At 47.0% G+C, this 13,887-nt stretch overlaps 1 protein-coding gene across 1 annotated transcript in view; it reads right to left on the bottom strand.

The window, feature by feature from the left end:
* The window catches only part of LOC119393817 (unconventional myosin-Ia), a 190,127-nt gene extending 176,809 nt beyond the window's left edge, over nucleotides 1-13,318 (bottom strand). Inside the window, exon 1 of the mRNA XM_037660996.2 lies at nucleotides 12,946-13,318. The gene's annotated coding sequence lies outside the window, so the exon portion shown is untranslated. The remainder of the gene's footprint in view (nucleotides 1-12,945) is intronic.
* Between the last annotated feature and the right edge of the window lie 569 nt (nucleotides 13,319-13,887).

The following is a 13,887-nucleotide window of genomic DNA, read 5'->3' as shown; positions in this document are numbered from 1 at the left end:
CTCACAGGGCGAGCGGAGAACGCGGTGCGACAGCCAGGCGAGCGTCGAAGAGCCATTTTTCGATAAGAATGGCTGCTATGAGCGAGGCTTGGGCTAAAGCCACCACCTGGCGATGTGTTAAAGCGTTGACGAAATTACGCTTCTCCTATTGGAAATGCGCCGAATGGGACGGTCGTAGCAACGGCGCGTTGGCGGAGCTAATTGCGGAGGCAACGAAGATTTTTGGGTTTTTTGTTTGTTCGTTTGTTTTTTGTAGAGCCTGGTGGCACAAATCTCACCACCCCGTTATAAAGGGGATGCTCATAGCATCTATCCATCCAAGAGCACCGTGACAGGAAAGTGTGAAAGATAAAAGGCGCGTTCATGTTGGCTCCGTTATGTGTTTCGCGGTAGCTCAGTGGGCTAAACGACCGCCGGCCATCGTCGTGGCTAGAGGTCGTAGGTTCGACTCCGGACAGCGGGACTTTTTCTTATTGCTTTTTTCTTTGCCATCTGATGGCGGTCATTTTGCTGATGTATTTCCGTGACGGAAATACGTCATGAAAATCTTGGAGGACCCCGGCATGAAGCACTTTCATGTTAAAAGGATGGATTTCGCCTTCGAGTCATCTTAGGCGAATGCGTGAGGGACGACGAAAAATAGCGCTGAATGAACGCGGACACTAGAAGAGGACACACAACACAGGCGCTTTGTTGTGTGTCCTCTTATAGTCTCCCCGTTCGTTCAGAGCTATTTTTCGTCGTCAGTATGTATCAACAAACCCAAATTTCAACAGCGTAAGGGACCCTGTGAGTGTTTGCATTAAGGAGAGTTCTGCATCAGTTTTCGTGCGCCGAAAGCTATCGGTGAGAGGCATTGGTGAAGACCTAGCTGCACGCGACAACATGGCCTATATCAAGCGCCAGCCAAAACACAGCCAGCATGAACATACGCCGAAGTCTCGAATTTCCGCTTCGAAACGTAAGTATCAGCGATTACGGAATGAAGGCGACGTTGAGTATACCTCCGCTAAAATTGAGAAAACAGAGAACCGACATTTTTTTTTTTCACGTCGCGTTTTACTCGCTCAAGTTGGATTATGAGTCTTGCTCGCTTGAAACTTGGTAAAGTTTTGCACGGCTTCGGCGGTGAAGGTTGACAGTGTGGGACTCTGACATGGTGTCCCGCAACGCGGCCGTACTATACCGGTGAAGAATGGTGAAGTATCACTAAAGCAAACAAGTCCCAAGTATTGCCGATGCACTTGAGAGAAGCTTCACAGTCTTCTTTACGACGGACCATCTGAGATTCATTTACGTGCAACAAACGCCGGGCATAACATCGCCTCCGCTGCAAGACAATGACTTGCATTATTCTTTGACGATGACCCCGGAGCTGCTTCTTGCAACAGCACATAGCTTGCAAACGTGAAGCTTACGGGAACCGAGAACTTCTGACAATGCGGCCTGTACAAAATACTTGGTGCACTTTATGCAACATACAATAAGCACGCAGTCGTATGGGCACGATGTCGGATATTCGCAATACGCAGCTGCATAAATCATGAAAAATACATGTATAGTGTATTTGATACGACAAGGACAAGGACAACACGAGCAATGCGTGCATTCTTGCGAATCCTTCTTGCCTATATACCATGCATCGCATAGCGTAGGATCGCAGCGCTATGTGTGTGTGTCCTTCCTAAATGTCCTGTCTTTTTTTGCGCTGGTAAATCTATCTTAATACGTAATGCCTTGTCCTGCCTTCAGGTACCCCGGAAAGCGCTATAAAAAAATACGATGTAGGTGCTTGTGCGACAAACTTCAGTTTCGGCGCCTCGGCCCATACAGCCTTGGAGTAGACTTCTCCCGTTAATTATCGCGTCGAACATGTTATTGCTCCAACTGTTCGCCGCCGTCGCGGTAGCGAGATTGTCCACGTCTCTCGTTTGAAGCCCTTCACAAGGCGTTCTTCGTACCTTTAATTTGTGGCCATATGGTCGCTCTCACGCGGGAGAAATTAGTGTGGGCATTTATAAGGCACTTCATCACCTGTACATGATCACCACCACATGGGGTTGGTCGTCATCGTCGCTTGTGTGGACACATCTTGAGATTGTTCTGAGCCTCTGATGTATAATCGATTCGCCACGACTTATGGGCGTATTAAAGGCGTGTCAACTGCTCTGTCACAATATTAAGAACGGAACCTCACCGTACAGACATCATTTTGGCAAAGAAAACCCCAAACTGCGTATAGCAGATAAGAGGAAACTCTTGCCAATGACGTTACAGCGACACATAGAAATGGGAACAAGTTAACTCGGCGAACGCCCGTATAAGACGGTGGATTTCGACAAGGGCAGCCAGCAACACAAAAGCACACGCGACGAAGGGCAAGTATTAGAGTGATGCCGTGACGTGGCTCGCTGCAGTGGCCGAAAGCCCGTGTCGATACACCGCTCGTACCTCACTCCCCCTAGCGGGTGGGCGGGCAAGCAGGCTAGCGCAAGCTGGCAGAATGGCAGGCAGGGAGCTTGCGAGCCATCTTCGAGGCCACTGCCGAAAGACAAAATGTTCTTTCGCGGTTCGCTGGCCCCGCCAAAACTGAGCTGCCGTACGCGGGCTTGGCGTCACGAATCCTCCTGATCCATGACACGGCCCGAAAGCTATCCCCTTCCCCCACGTTTCCCTTCTTCCCGCATTGGCGTAGACAGCGCGCTGACGGTAATAATAAGGAAGTGCCAGATAGCGTTCGCAACACAGGCAGAAAGAAAAGGAATGCACCGTCACGCGAGGTAGAAAATACTCTTAAGGAAGCTCTAAGGGGCGTTGCCACGCTCCAGAGGTGCCGACCGATGAGAAAGACCCATTTCCCTTATGAAAGAAATTTCCCTTATGAGAGCACGGAGTCCCGAAGCTCTCGTCAGATGCAGGTGAGGAAAGGATTGAAACAAAAGCGCGCGGGGTCAGTTGTGCGCGCCTTGTGAATGTTACGCACCGCCTGCTATTGGCACAGAGATAACGTCCAGTCTCTGTGACATGCGTTCCGGTGCTGGGGACGCGCGTCAGTTCTTTATGGCTGCGGGCGTGCGTATTCCTCCAAGACATCGTTTGAAGACAATGGGGAAAAAAAGTTGCCATGATCTAGCCGCAAGAATCACTGGAGCAAATAAACAATAATTTATTAATTACTAACTGAGATATTGCATTTGGGGGTTTTACGTGCGAAGACTAAAACATGACTCTGGACTAATTCTGACCACCTGGTTCTTTGACGTGCACCTAAATCAAAGTACACGGGTGTCCCTCGTATTTCGTCCCCATCGAAATGCGGCCGCCGTGGCCGTAATCTGAAACCACGCCCTCAAGCTTAGCACCTGCAAAGCTACCGTGGCGGATTATTACTTAAGCTAAGTAGTATAACATTCTAACAAACATGGCACATTTAGGCGAAAGCGTATTGGTGACAGACCCTTACTCTGCAGTGCTTCCAATACCGGTCTTAACTTCTGTCCTGTCACGCGCCGCGAAGGTCTAGTGGTTATTGTGCTCGACTGCTGACCAGCAGGCCGCGGGAACGAATCGCGGCGGCCGCATTTTCGGTGGAGGCGAAAATGTTTGAGGCTCGTGTACTTAAGTTTAGGTGCCCGTCAAAGAACCCCAGGTGGCTGAAATTTTCTGAATCCTCCACCACGGCGTCTCTCATAATCATACCGTGGTTTTGGGACGTTAAACACCAACAATTATTACTAACTTCTGCCCTGTCGGCGGAAGCAAATAGCATCGGAATCCTAAAAGTACCTCTAGTAGAGCTAGCTGGTGAAACGTGACTCTAAATTGAGGGACGCTAATTGAGACACTTCCAAAAAAAAATCGCATCAGTGAGTATGCCTTTGGTATTGCATGATAATTCCATATTTGCTAACTTTCTACCAAATCGACTACTCACATTTTAATATATTTGCTAACTTTCTACCAAAATGACTACTCACTTAAGAATGACGTGGAAAAACGGTGAAGACAAAACACATATGACTCTACTTTAAATAGCTTTTCGAAAATCCGGTTTCGAAATTTCGGGATATACAATGACGCAGCTGTCGAGGTTTCTCTGAAGCTAGTGGCAACCGGGAAGGGTGTCTTCCCCTTCGGTCCACGTATTTTACATACATTCCCACCTTCTCTGTTATTAATATTATTATTAGATGTGTGTAAGGGGATGTAGGCGCCTCGAAGAGGCGCCGGCTACTCCTCTGCCGCTACGTGCAATATAAGAAGGAACACTCTGTGAATAACAAAACATTGAAACACACAAGAGTTCACTTGAGTAGCTCATGGGTCGCGAGGCAAGCTATAGGTGCACCATCCAAATTCGCGGGTCAGAACACCGAAGTCCGAGATAATCAAAGAAAAAAAAAAGACACGAGAAATAAACGGAAAGATCATCACGATACGCAATACACTAAAATAAAAAAAAAACACGCAATAGGCATGCACGAACAGGTCTTAAAGATCTGTGAGATCATAGGCCCTGTATTCGAAAAAAAAATTGCCATACGGGAGCTGATGTTTGTCTGAACATGTATACTTCTGAGGAACATAATAATTCAATATTTTGGTAGTAAATGCAGGATCTCTAACAATGTTCTGTCATATTTGTTTCTACGTAAAGATCTTCTTTGTCTTGTTAAACCAAATCTAAGCAAACTAAGTGTATTGGCCTAACTTATTTTCTCGTCACTGCACAATAACCGGTTATGTCTTTTGCTTTTTTTTGTTTTGTTTTTATTCCGGCGCAATCGGCAAGCCGCTGGACGAGAACAAAAATTGGACGCCGAGAATCTAAAGCGCAGTCGAATCGCCGATAGAAATTCTAACCAAGACAAACGTGCGCTCATATTCAGCAAGCGACAAAAAAAATAATAATAATAAAATCTGAGAGGCTGCCCTCTGTTCTGGCCATCAAATGCCTGCAGCTGACGCGGTGCTTCCGGGAACACGCCGTAAGCGAATCGAACGCCTTTGCCCTCGCATCGATGGACCGCAGAGCCAGTTCACTCGGCAGCTGTCAGCTGCTCCGGGCAGCCCGATGTGCTCTGGCTCGAAGAACGTGCGCGACCACTTTGAAGCCATCGGGAACCACGTCTCGCTTCGCGTGACTAACTTCTGCCGTAATAGGGCGTAAATAAGTCACTCCCGGTCGTTGATAAATTCTTGACCCGGGGGGCTGCGTTTTATGGCTGTCCGTGGCATTCACGATTCGAAGCTGTCGCCGTGACCTGTCGGTGGCTATTACGGCTATACGAAGAGATCACGTATCAAGTTGGGCGTGCAAACCATCGCATTATTGTAACCAGTATTGGAAAAAGAAAAGGAGATGCAAAGAAATAAAGAAGGGGGGGGGGGGGGGCAGGTGTGCTACCAAGAAGTGTAGTTTCCCTCTGTTGTACATACATTTACAAACATAGAACACATCAGAGTGCGCAATCGCTTTACGGTATTATTTTTGCACAGAGGTCAATGGGTTATGCACGAAATTTAAAGACTGAAGTCATTTTCACCTATTCTCTCATATTTCCTCCTTTTTTTCTTTAACTGTTTCTCTTTTTCTTTCTCGTTTCTTTCTCGCGTTCACACTATCATGCCGGTTTCACTTTGACTTCTAAGATGAGCCCGACGGGTGCCAGAGATTACATGCATTCAAATATCGTTTTATCCACTGTTGTAGCCGGTACCTACCGCGGTATCTGTGAAAGTGTGCTGCTGAGCGTCACATTCAATCCCTTTGCTGAGGTCGCACTGACAACGAAGTCAAATGATATCCACACCTTTAAATTTCATCATCAGACTAGTTTAATTATACACTGACTGCACGACGAGGCGCCAAGCCCCTTCATCGGTCTCCAATTACTCTTGCCTTGCGATAGATAACTTTATCTTACGCCTGCAAACCTCCACATTTCAATGTACGACGCGATTCTCTGCCGTCCTCAACTGCATATAATAATATTATCTGGGGTTTAACGTCCCAAAACCACGGTATGATTATGAGGGACGCCGTAGTGAAGGGTTCTGAAAATTTCGACCACCTGGGTTTCTTTAATGTGCACCTAAATATAAGTACACGGGCCTCAAACAATTTCGCCTCCATCGCCCTCAACTGCACTTTCCTTCTTTCTTGGGACCACCACGGTGGCGATGTAGTTACGGTGCTCGGCCCCTGAACCGAAAGAAGCGGTTTCGACCCCGGCCGCGGCGGTCGCATTTCGGTGGAGGCGAAATGCAAGATGCCCATGTACTCTGTGACGTAAGTGCACGCTACAGAACCCCGTGTGGTCTAGCCGTCCAATGTCCAAACAGAGTTCCGCTCGAAGAATAGAATAAAATAGATGTTTATTTCATGAGCAATACAGATCATGAGGAGTGAGAGAAAAAGCTGCTTTTAGGCAGCTTGACAAAGCTCTCACCCCGTGTATCTTGGACTTCGGTCAGCGTTTGGCCACAGACACACTATTAATACATCAATAGAATGTGTGTATATATATATATATATATATATATATATATATATATATATATATATATATATATATATATATATATATATATATATATATATATATATATATATATATATATATATATATCACTCAAATAACAAGTTTGCACACTATTATCATCGTGAAAAGAACAATTGAAACACCTTGTTCCCTTTTGTTTCTGGCCATGGAAAGCACATTTACTGAAAATAAACAGTGAAATATTATGTGAGCTTCAACTTAACTATTGCAATAATTGATTAAATAATGCATTACAAGTAACTGGTTCGCTGAATTATCCGCAGACTCTCTCTCCGGCTCATCAAGAGTGCCGCTTTACAGGTTATGCTTACGTTTACGATGCATAAGCGAGAATATAGAAGTATCAGAATAGCTGAGTAGATATACTATAGGACACATTGGGCATTACAGGGTTTTTAAAAAATTGGGGAACGCTTAAGCTTCGCCTTTAAGAGTTGAACGCGATAGCAATATCTTGGCCCTAGTGCGCACTTCCAACACTACGAGTGTTTAACAGAATGCGCGCAATAAGGTGTGTGCCTTATGTAATAGGTAGCATGCTTTAAACCAGGAGCAATTATGCGCGACATGATGCGCGAGAACCTTTTTCGAAGCTGCGATGCACCCACTACGTGGTCTTAAGGGAATACGCTCAATAATGTGTGTGCCTTTTGTGATGCGTGGCTGTCTTTAAACCACCAAGTCGTTATGATATTGACATGGTGTGACGCCCGATGACAATGTACGCTTGAACCACGCAATACTACTGCGATATTACATCTCGTACTGTGACGCCTGATGCGTATTTTTGTGAAGCATGAAAGTTACTTTCAGTGCAGCTCCAAGTAGAGGCGTGGCTGTGTGGTAGAACACCTGCTTGACACGCAGGCGGCCTGGGTTCGATTCTCACTCGGACCCAACATTTTTATTATTTATTTTATTTGCAGCTTTTTCGATTTTTCGGTCACGGACAAGATGATGATTTTTCGCTCACAACCAACGGTGCCGACGCCGACGGCGGAATTTCTGCTATACGAGCTCTTTAACGCTATCGCGTTAAAACTCAAGAGCCCTCCAATAAGGTGCATTGCAGAGCCCGAGTCGCTTTGGGACGTCAAATCCCATAAACGAGAACCTTTTCTTTGCACTCGATTTGCAGCAATAATAAACCGCCTGTTACCTGGCTCACGAATCACGTGACCTTCCCAGCTACATTTTTGCCACGGTTACAAACTATAACACTGCCTACCTTTGTTTGCTTTCCAATCGACATCACTTACTTGTCGCCCCCTAACGTTACGCCTAATATTTTTTGTTGCATCGCTAAATGTACACTCCTTCTCACATCTTTGCGTTAACCTCCAACTTTCTTCCGCGGGTTAAAACCCACCTCAATTCACACTTGCAAAAGCGTTAAGTCCATGCTTATCGAAATTCCAAAATCACAGAGAAGTAGAGAGTGCCGCCATAAAGGCACCAACCTCTCTTATACATCATTTCAATAAAAAAGAGCGGTAAAAGCACTTCAACGTATCGTTTAATGCACTGGCGTTGGCGATGAGTTGGTTAAAAGACTACATCGTCCGTGTGCGCCTCGTACTTGTGTGCCCCTGACATTAGCAGACTTTGTTAAGGGAACTGTCGGAGATACGACTTTTATTCACCGAACACTGGATTACCGTTTTAAGTAATTTTTATTTCTATGCCAGTAACCGAGTGAAAACGGGTAGTCGTCCCGAGCAAACGGCAACAACCCCTCCGTTTATTTTCATTTCGATAAAAAATGTTGTGGTAGAACGCAGTAATTATATACTTTTTCTTCAACTTAAATTACATACAAGGCGAAGAACTCTGTGTAATCAAAACCTACCGGAGTCCCCTACTGAAGCGCGCCTCATAATATATAGTAGTAGTTTTGCGTCATAAGACTCCATATTTTAAAGAAGCTTATTTCATAAGTCAGAAACGACATCCCATGACTTCAACCAACTTTTCGCTCCGTGACAGAGCATTCCAATTGTTGCTAAAACAATAACATGTACAACGGAATGACTCACCAAAAGATGGATGCAGGGGGGTGATAACTATTATCTCGGTCGTTTCCTGACAGTGCATCAACTGTGACGCGGACGAAAGTGATGGCAGTTCTGGCCAGAGGCCTATGACCTGTAAATCTGGTCCATGGGCGAGGTACGGTGCCTTATATGGTAGTTATGTAGTGAGCAAAAGTAATTCCACGTCGTATGTATCGCATACAAACTTAATCATAGTCACCCGACCTTTACCCTGCGCCATTTATTTGATATCTTCGGGCACTAAATTGCTCAAAAGGTATTATCCTGTATTAGGGCAACGTTACGTACACAACGAATGGAACCACTACAGAAATGTTTCAAGACAGAACGGTTTGCAAGCGCCGGTTGCGTTCAATCGTGATACCGCGGAGAGAAAGAATAAAAAAGAGGGTGATGGAAACACTGGCGGGAGTTCAACAAGACATTTGTATTATTTGCCGTCGACGCAGGAGAAAACAAAATTACGCAATTAAAAAGAAGGAAGAAATGAGATAAGACACTGACGCGTCGCTTCGTGTATATCGAGGCACACATCACATCACCGGTGAGACGCACAGTTCCTCATCGAGATCCGCAGTCTACAAGAACGTCACCTTGCTAATGACAAAGCACGTGATCACGGTCCGACTACTTTCGTCCCCGCCAGCGATGTTGAATCTATAGACGAGCCTTAGCCAGCCACACCCTCGAAGACCAGCGCCAGCTGGTAGAGAGGGCTGTCGACGCGTCGAAAGCCTATATTTTCATGGAATGGGGAAGACCACCACAAAGACGATGCCTAAATGAGACCCAAATAAAGATGTTTATTCTCTCTCTATAGGTGATATAACCTGGTGCTGAGTAAAAAGCGCTCTATGTCACAGCAGATTAATGCAGAATATAGTTTCGACAGAGCACGACATTTGCACCCGCAACCACAACCCGCCCCCTCGCACTTCTTATTTGCAAAGGCGACCGGTCAACGTCAAACAGTTCTCGCGAAGAAAAACCTTCGTGAATACGGCCTTTAGGTCAGAATGGTGGCCGCAATAGCTAGGAATCGAACCCGCGACCTCACTCTAAGCAAGAGATTTGTGGCAGCCACTGAGCCACCTTGTTATGCCTACAATACTTATTCTTTGTGTTCTAAGCGCCAAAAACGTGCACCGTATTGGGAGACGCCTAATCCCCTTTGGAAAAGCTAGGGTTCATTAACATCCATCACATGCGTAATACACAGACGTTTTAGCATTCTTACTTTGTTCTGGAGTCTGTGAAAGAAAAGTAGTCCAAACTTTTTTTTTCACAAACCCTTCTGTCTGAATTTCGTATAAACGAAAAATAAAGATTTGTTTAGATTGTGTCCTTGTGACCTGTCATATATTTCTTTTTTCTTTATTTACTTCCCTTCTTACTATCTTCAACTTCCATATCTATTCCCTCCTCCCTGAAGATAAGGCAGCCGTTGTGCCCCCCTCAATGGCCATTGTCAGCCTGTTCTCTTCCTATTTATTCTTTGTATAAGTTTTCATACCACATAATGAAGACTGCCTCCCCCCCCCCCCCTACCATAGTGCGGTCGTCGTGGCCAAGTCTGAACCGCGGCGAGTAAAGACACCCTTCTGAATTAAACTGAAATAACACCACAGACAGTGTGCCTGCTAAATATTTCAGGGATGTTTCTAGAAGGTTTGCCCACTAATAACATTCGGGGGACGTTCAAATCCTCAATGTTCTTGCCAGATTTCCCATACTCATCGACATAACGTTGTTTATTATCATTATATATATATATGCATAGTAAAAACTTCAGATGTAATGACATTAACGGACGTAACGTTCCTGAACACTTATTGGCACGTGTGATCTGGATATACGGAATCATACAATTCTCACGTCAGCCGCGCATGATTCGGATCAGACCACGTAGTGCGACCTGGTTAAATTCCTTACTGTGCGACAAAGCATTGGCCCCTGTTCAACACACTGTCGTGTTAGAAATGTGTTGGGCCGTACACTTACGCATTCTACCGTTTTAACACGTTTCAGCACATATTGTGTTCCATCGTAGGCTGCTTGTAGCGGCAGCATATCGACATGTATCCTTGTGATTGCACTTCGTGCTATTTTCTGGTGTTACTTAAACTCCGAAAGCCCATCCTTTCGACTCGGATGGAATAATTAGAATGAAAAACATTCTTTCTCGCATCTAAACAGCTCACGCATTGGCGATACAGTGCGTTCTGGAATAGAGATAACTCCTTCTAAAAAGACAGGGCGTGCAAACACGGACACAAGAAAGAAGTCACACCCCCACAAACGTGTTTGTGGTGTCGTGTCTTCTTTCTTGTGTCCGTGTTTGTACGCCCTGTCTTTTTAGAATGAATACTTACCAACTAGCTCAGCTCTTCGTTGTTCTAAGAGATTACTCCGTTCACCCGCCTCGTAACGTGCAAATATAACTTGATGCCATCTACTGGCCAAACTCTCAAAACATGTATACTATACACAATAACAACGAGACGGCACTTTCTTTATGTACAGTCAGCGCCAAAACTTCATGGACCACGACATAAAGGAAACAGCTGAATACGCCCACTGCTTCGGTAGAAGCCTTGAATTTAGATTTGTGGCCTATTCTAAAGCGCGCTAACAACATGTACTCTGTAGTTCGACCGAATATAGTCACGAATTGCTGAAAAATTCAAAGTTTTCTAAGAACTAGTGGTCCCTGAACTTTTGACGATGACTGTCTTTCTGTAATGTACAGTGTGCGTTCAAGGAACAGATACAAGCTTTACGTTCCCAAGTCGCAAACTGCGATTCCGCTGCCAAGAAGCTGACAAACCAGAAGCAAACTTCCTTTTGTCTTTCTTACATCATCGCTGAAAACGCGCACCGTAGCTGTGATGCGACGGTAGCCGGTTGCCTTGACCCCATTCCTTCGTAACCTGGCAGCGTGCCGCAACTCAGGCAACTGCGCTACGTTTCCTGCTATATTTTCTTTTTTTTTTCATTCGCCTTAAGGGGCCCCTAAACAACCTCTGAAAACACAAAGAACGAGAGCATTATTCTCTCCTGGAGTTTTCCGTGATTTCGGTACACAAGTTCGTGACGCCAGCAGTCTGTTCCCGTAACGTCAGGAGGAAATAAGCTCTCGATTGGTCCGTATACGAGGGATGTTAGTCATGAATAGTATCCTACCCTGCTTTTTCATGCAGTCGCACACCCGTTCTACCTTGTGTCGCGTGACCATCATGGGCGATCAACGGATTTCACTCCGTTTTGCGCGTTTTAGACTGCGCAAGCGGAGATAACAGCGTGTAGCCGAAAAACGCGAAATCCCGATAGGCTCAACGCACAGTACTGACATTGTCCACGTGTTTTATGAAGAAATAAGTGGCGAGAAGAAGACGGCGCCTGTAAGAGAGGTAGTGAAAGCGAAAAAGAAACCACTTTCTCGTCTTTCAAGTCGGTGTGGTTCAGGGGCCCTTTAAGATGAGTTCAAATCGAAGGCTAACACAAATATAGGCGGCACGGAATGAAGGAAGACATGACGTATTCAACCAGCTAAAGACATGCGATAGCATCGCCTGAAAGCCTGGTTCATGAATGAGGGAAGAAAAGGTAACTTTAAGAAACTGGCGGGTAGGCTGACCTGGGGTATGTTTCTCCAGTCTGCCGATGAGGCTACGACATCGTAACATCATTATTTAAGCGAGAACGCTAATTGTCGCAGGTTCAAGGAAAACAGTATGTCTGTTACGCTGAGATGACCCTCGAGTGCTTCAGGCATTCGGTTAGTAGACAGTTGGGCCAAAAAAGTGACAAAAAGTGTCGTCTGGTTACGCAAGAAGCAGGCGCCGGATCTGAGAGACAATCACAAAGCGCTCATTGATTTCTTTTTGAAGCTTTTCCGCATGTCACTGAAGCGTAACAGTGTAGACCTGCGCTCGGACTAGCCGATCGCTGCACGTAGAAAAACAGATCGGCTTACTATGAGCCGAACATGATGTGCGCACCCGTTAAAAAGTATTACAAGTGTCTTTGTTTGGAATTTAGTGATACCGATCGACTTTAGCGTGACCAAAAAGTGAGCCGTATCATCTTAGCTCTGATTAAGACGGTGCCAAGCACTTCGCTTTATGTAAAATCAATAGACCGAGATAACTGATTCGGCGAATTCACTGTGTAATACTCGCAGCTTTTTTTTTTACAATTTGAATAGCTTTGGTCTTCCTTTTAGGCACAAGGTCAGGTCAGTGTTATCTCCTATGATCGCTCCGATGTCTCAGAAATGAAGGAGAAAATGAAAGAGAGAAGCTGAACGAGCTGCCTTTACGTACCCGATACTTCACACTGTGGAGGCATGGGAGAGCGCCGTCAGCCCCGCATAATCCAGCCTCGAGGAAGCACACAGTAGTGACCGTGGTGGCCCGGGTGTCGTGGTCGTCGCCGCCGCCGATGGGGGCGGCCCACGCAGTGCGGCGGACACAGCACCGGTTCGTCGCCTGCTCCACACACGCGCCGACCGCCGTCGTAGTCGCTAGGCGCCGATCTCACGCCGACGAGCAACGGACGACCGGCCGCGGCGCCCCTTCTATGCACGACGCGGCCACCAACATATACGACGACGACGATACTCCGAGAGAAAAAAAACGCGCGCGTGCGCGCGCGGATTCACCGCTGCTCACGACGTCGAGGGCGAAAAGCCGAACGGCCGTTGCTGCTGCTGCCGCCGCGATCTCCAACGCCGCCCCCCTCCGCCGCTATATCCCGGGGGCGCTCACTCCCTCACTGCTTCGCACTTGCGCCGAGCGCCCTGCCGTGTGTGTGTGTCTGCTGCGGCAACAGCACGGGTTCGGCTTTGCTGCTGCGCCTCCTTCGGAGGGCTGCACTGCACTGCACCCAATGCGGCTGAGCCGAGCTCCCCTCAGCAGCTGCGGCAACGACCGAGCCGGCGGTGTTTCCTCGGAACCAAGCGGCGGTAGTAAGCCACGACGGTGCTCAACACGCGCCCGGCGGCGGCAGCTCGCCTCGCTGCTGCGACGACGACGGCGGTGGCGCCTGCTGCCATCGCCGCCGCCATTTTGGCCAGACTCCAAAAAATTTGAGGCAAACCGACGAATGGAGTGAAGCCCGAGCGAGGGGACGCTGCAGTGCCGTCCGTGACGTGGCGCGGTCACGTGGGAGCCCGGCGCAACCGACCCAGGGCGCGTGCGCGAGAGCCGCGGAGGAGGTTCGAGCCCCTGGCACGGAGAGGCTGCTCCCCGGCTCGAGCTGCGAAG

This window comes from Rhipicephalus sanguineus, chromosome 5, assembly GCF_013339695.2.
Source record: "Rhipicephalus sanguineus isolate Rsan-2018 chromosome 5, BIME_Rsan_1.4, whole genome shotgun sequence".
In the NCBI taxonomy this organism is placed as follows: Eukaryota; Metazoa; Arthropoda; class Arachnida; order Ixodida; family Ixodidae; genus Rhipicephalus; species Rhipicephalus sanguineus.
This window is presented reverse-complemented; position numbering and strand designations above follow the sequence as displayed.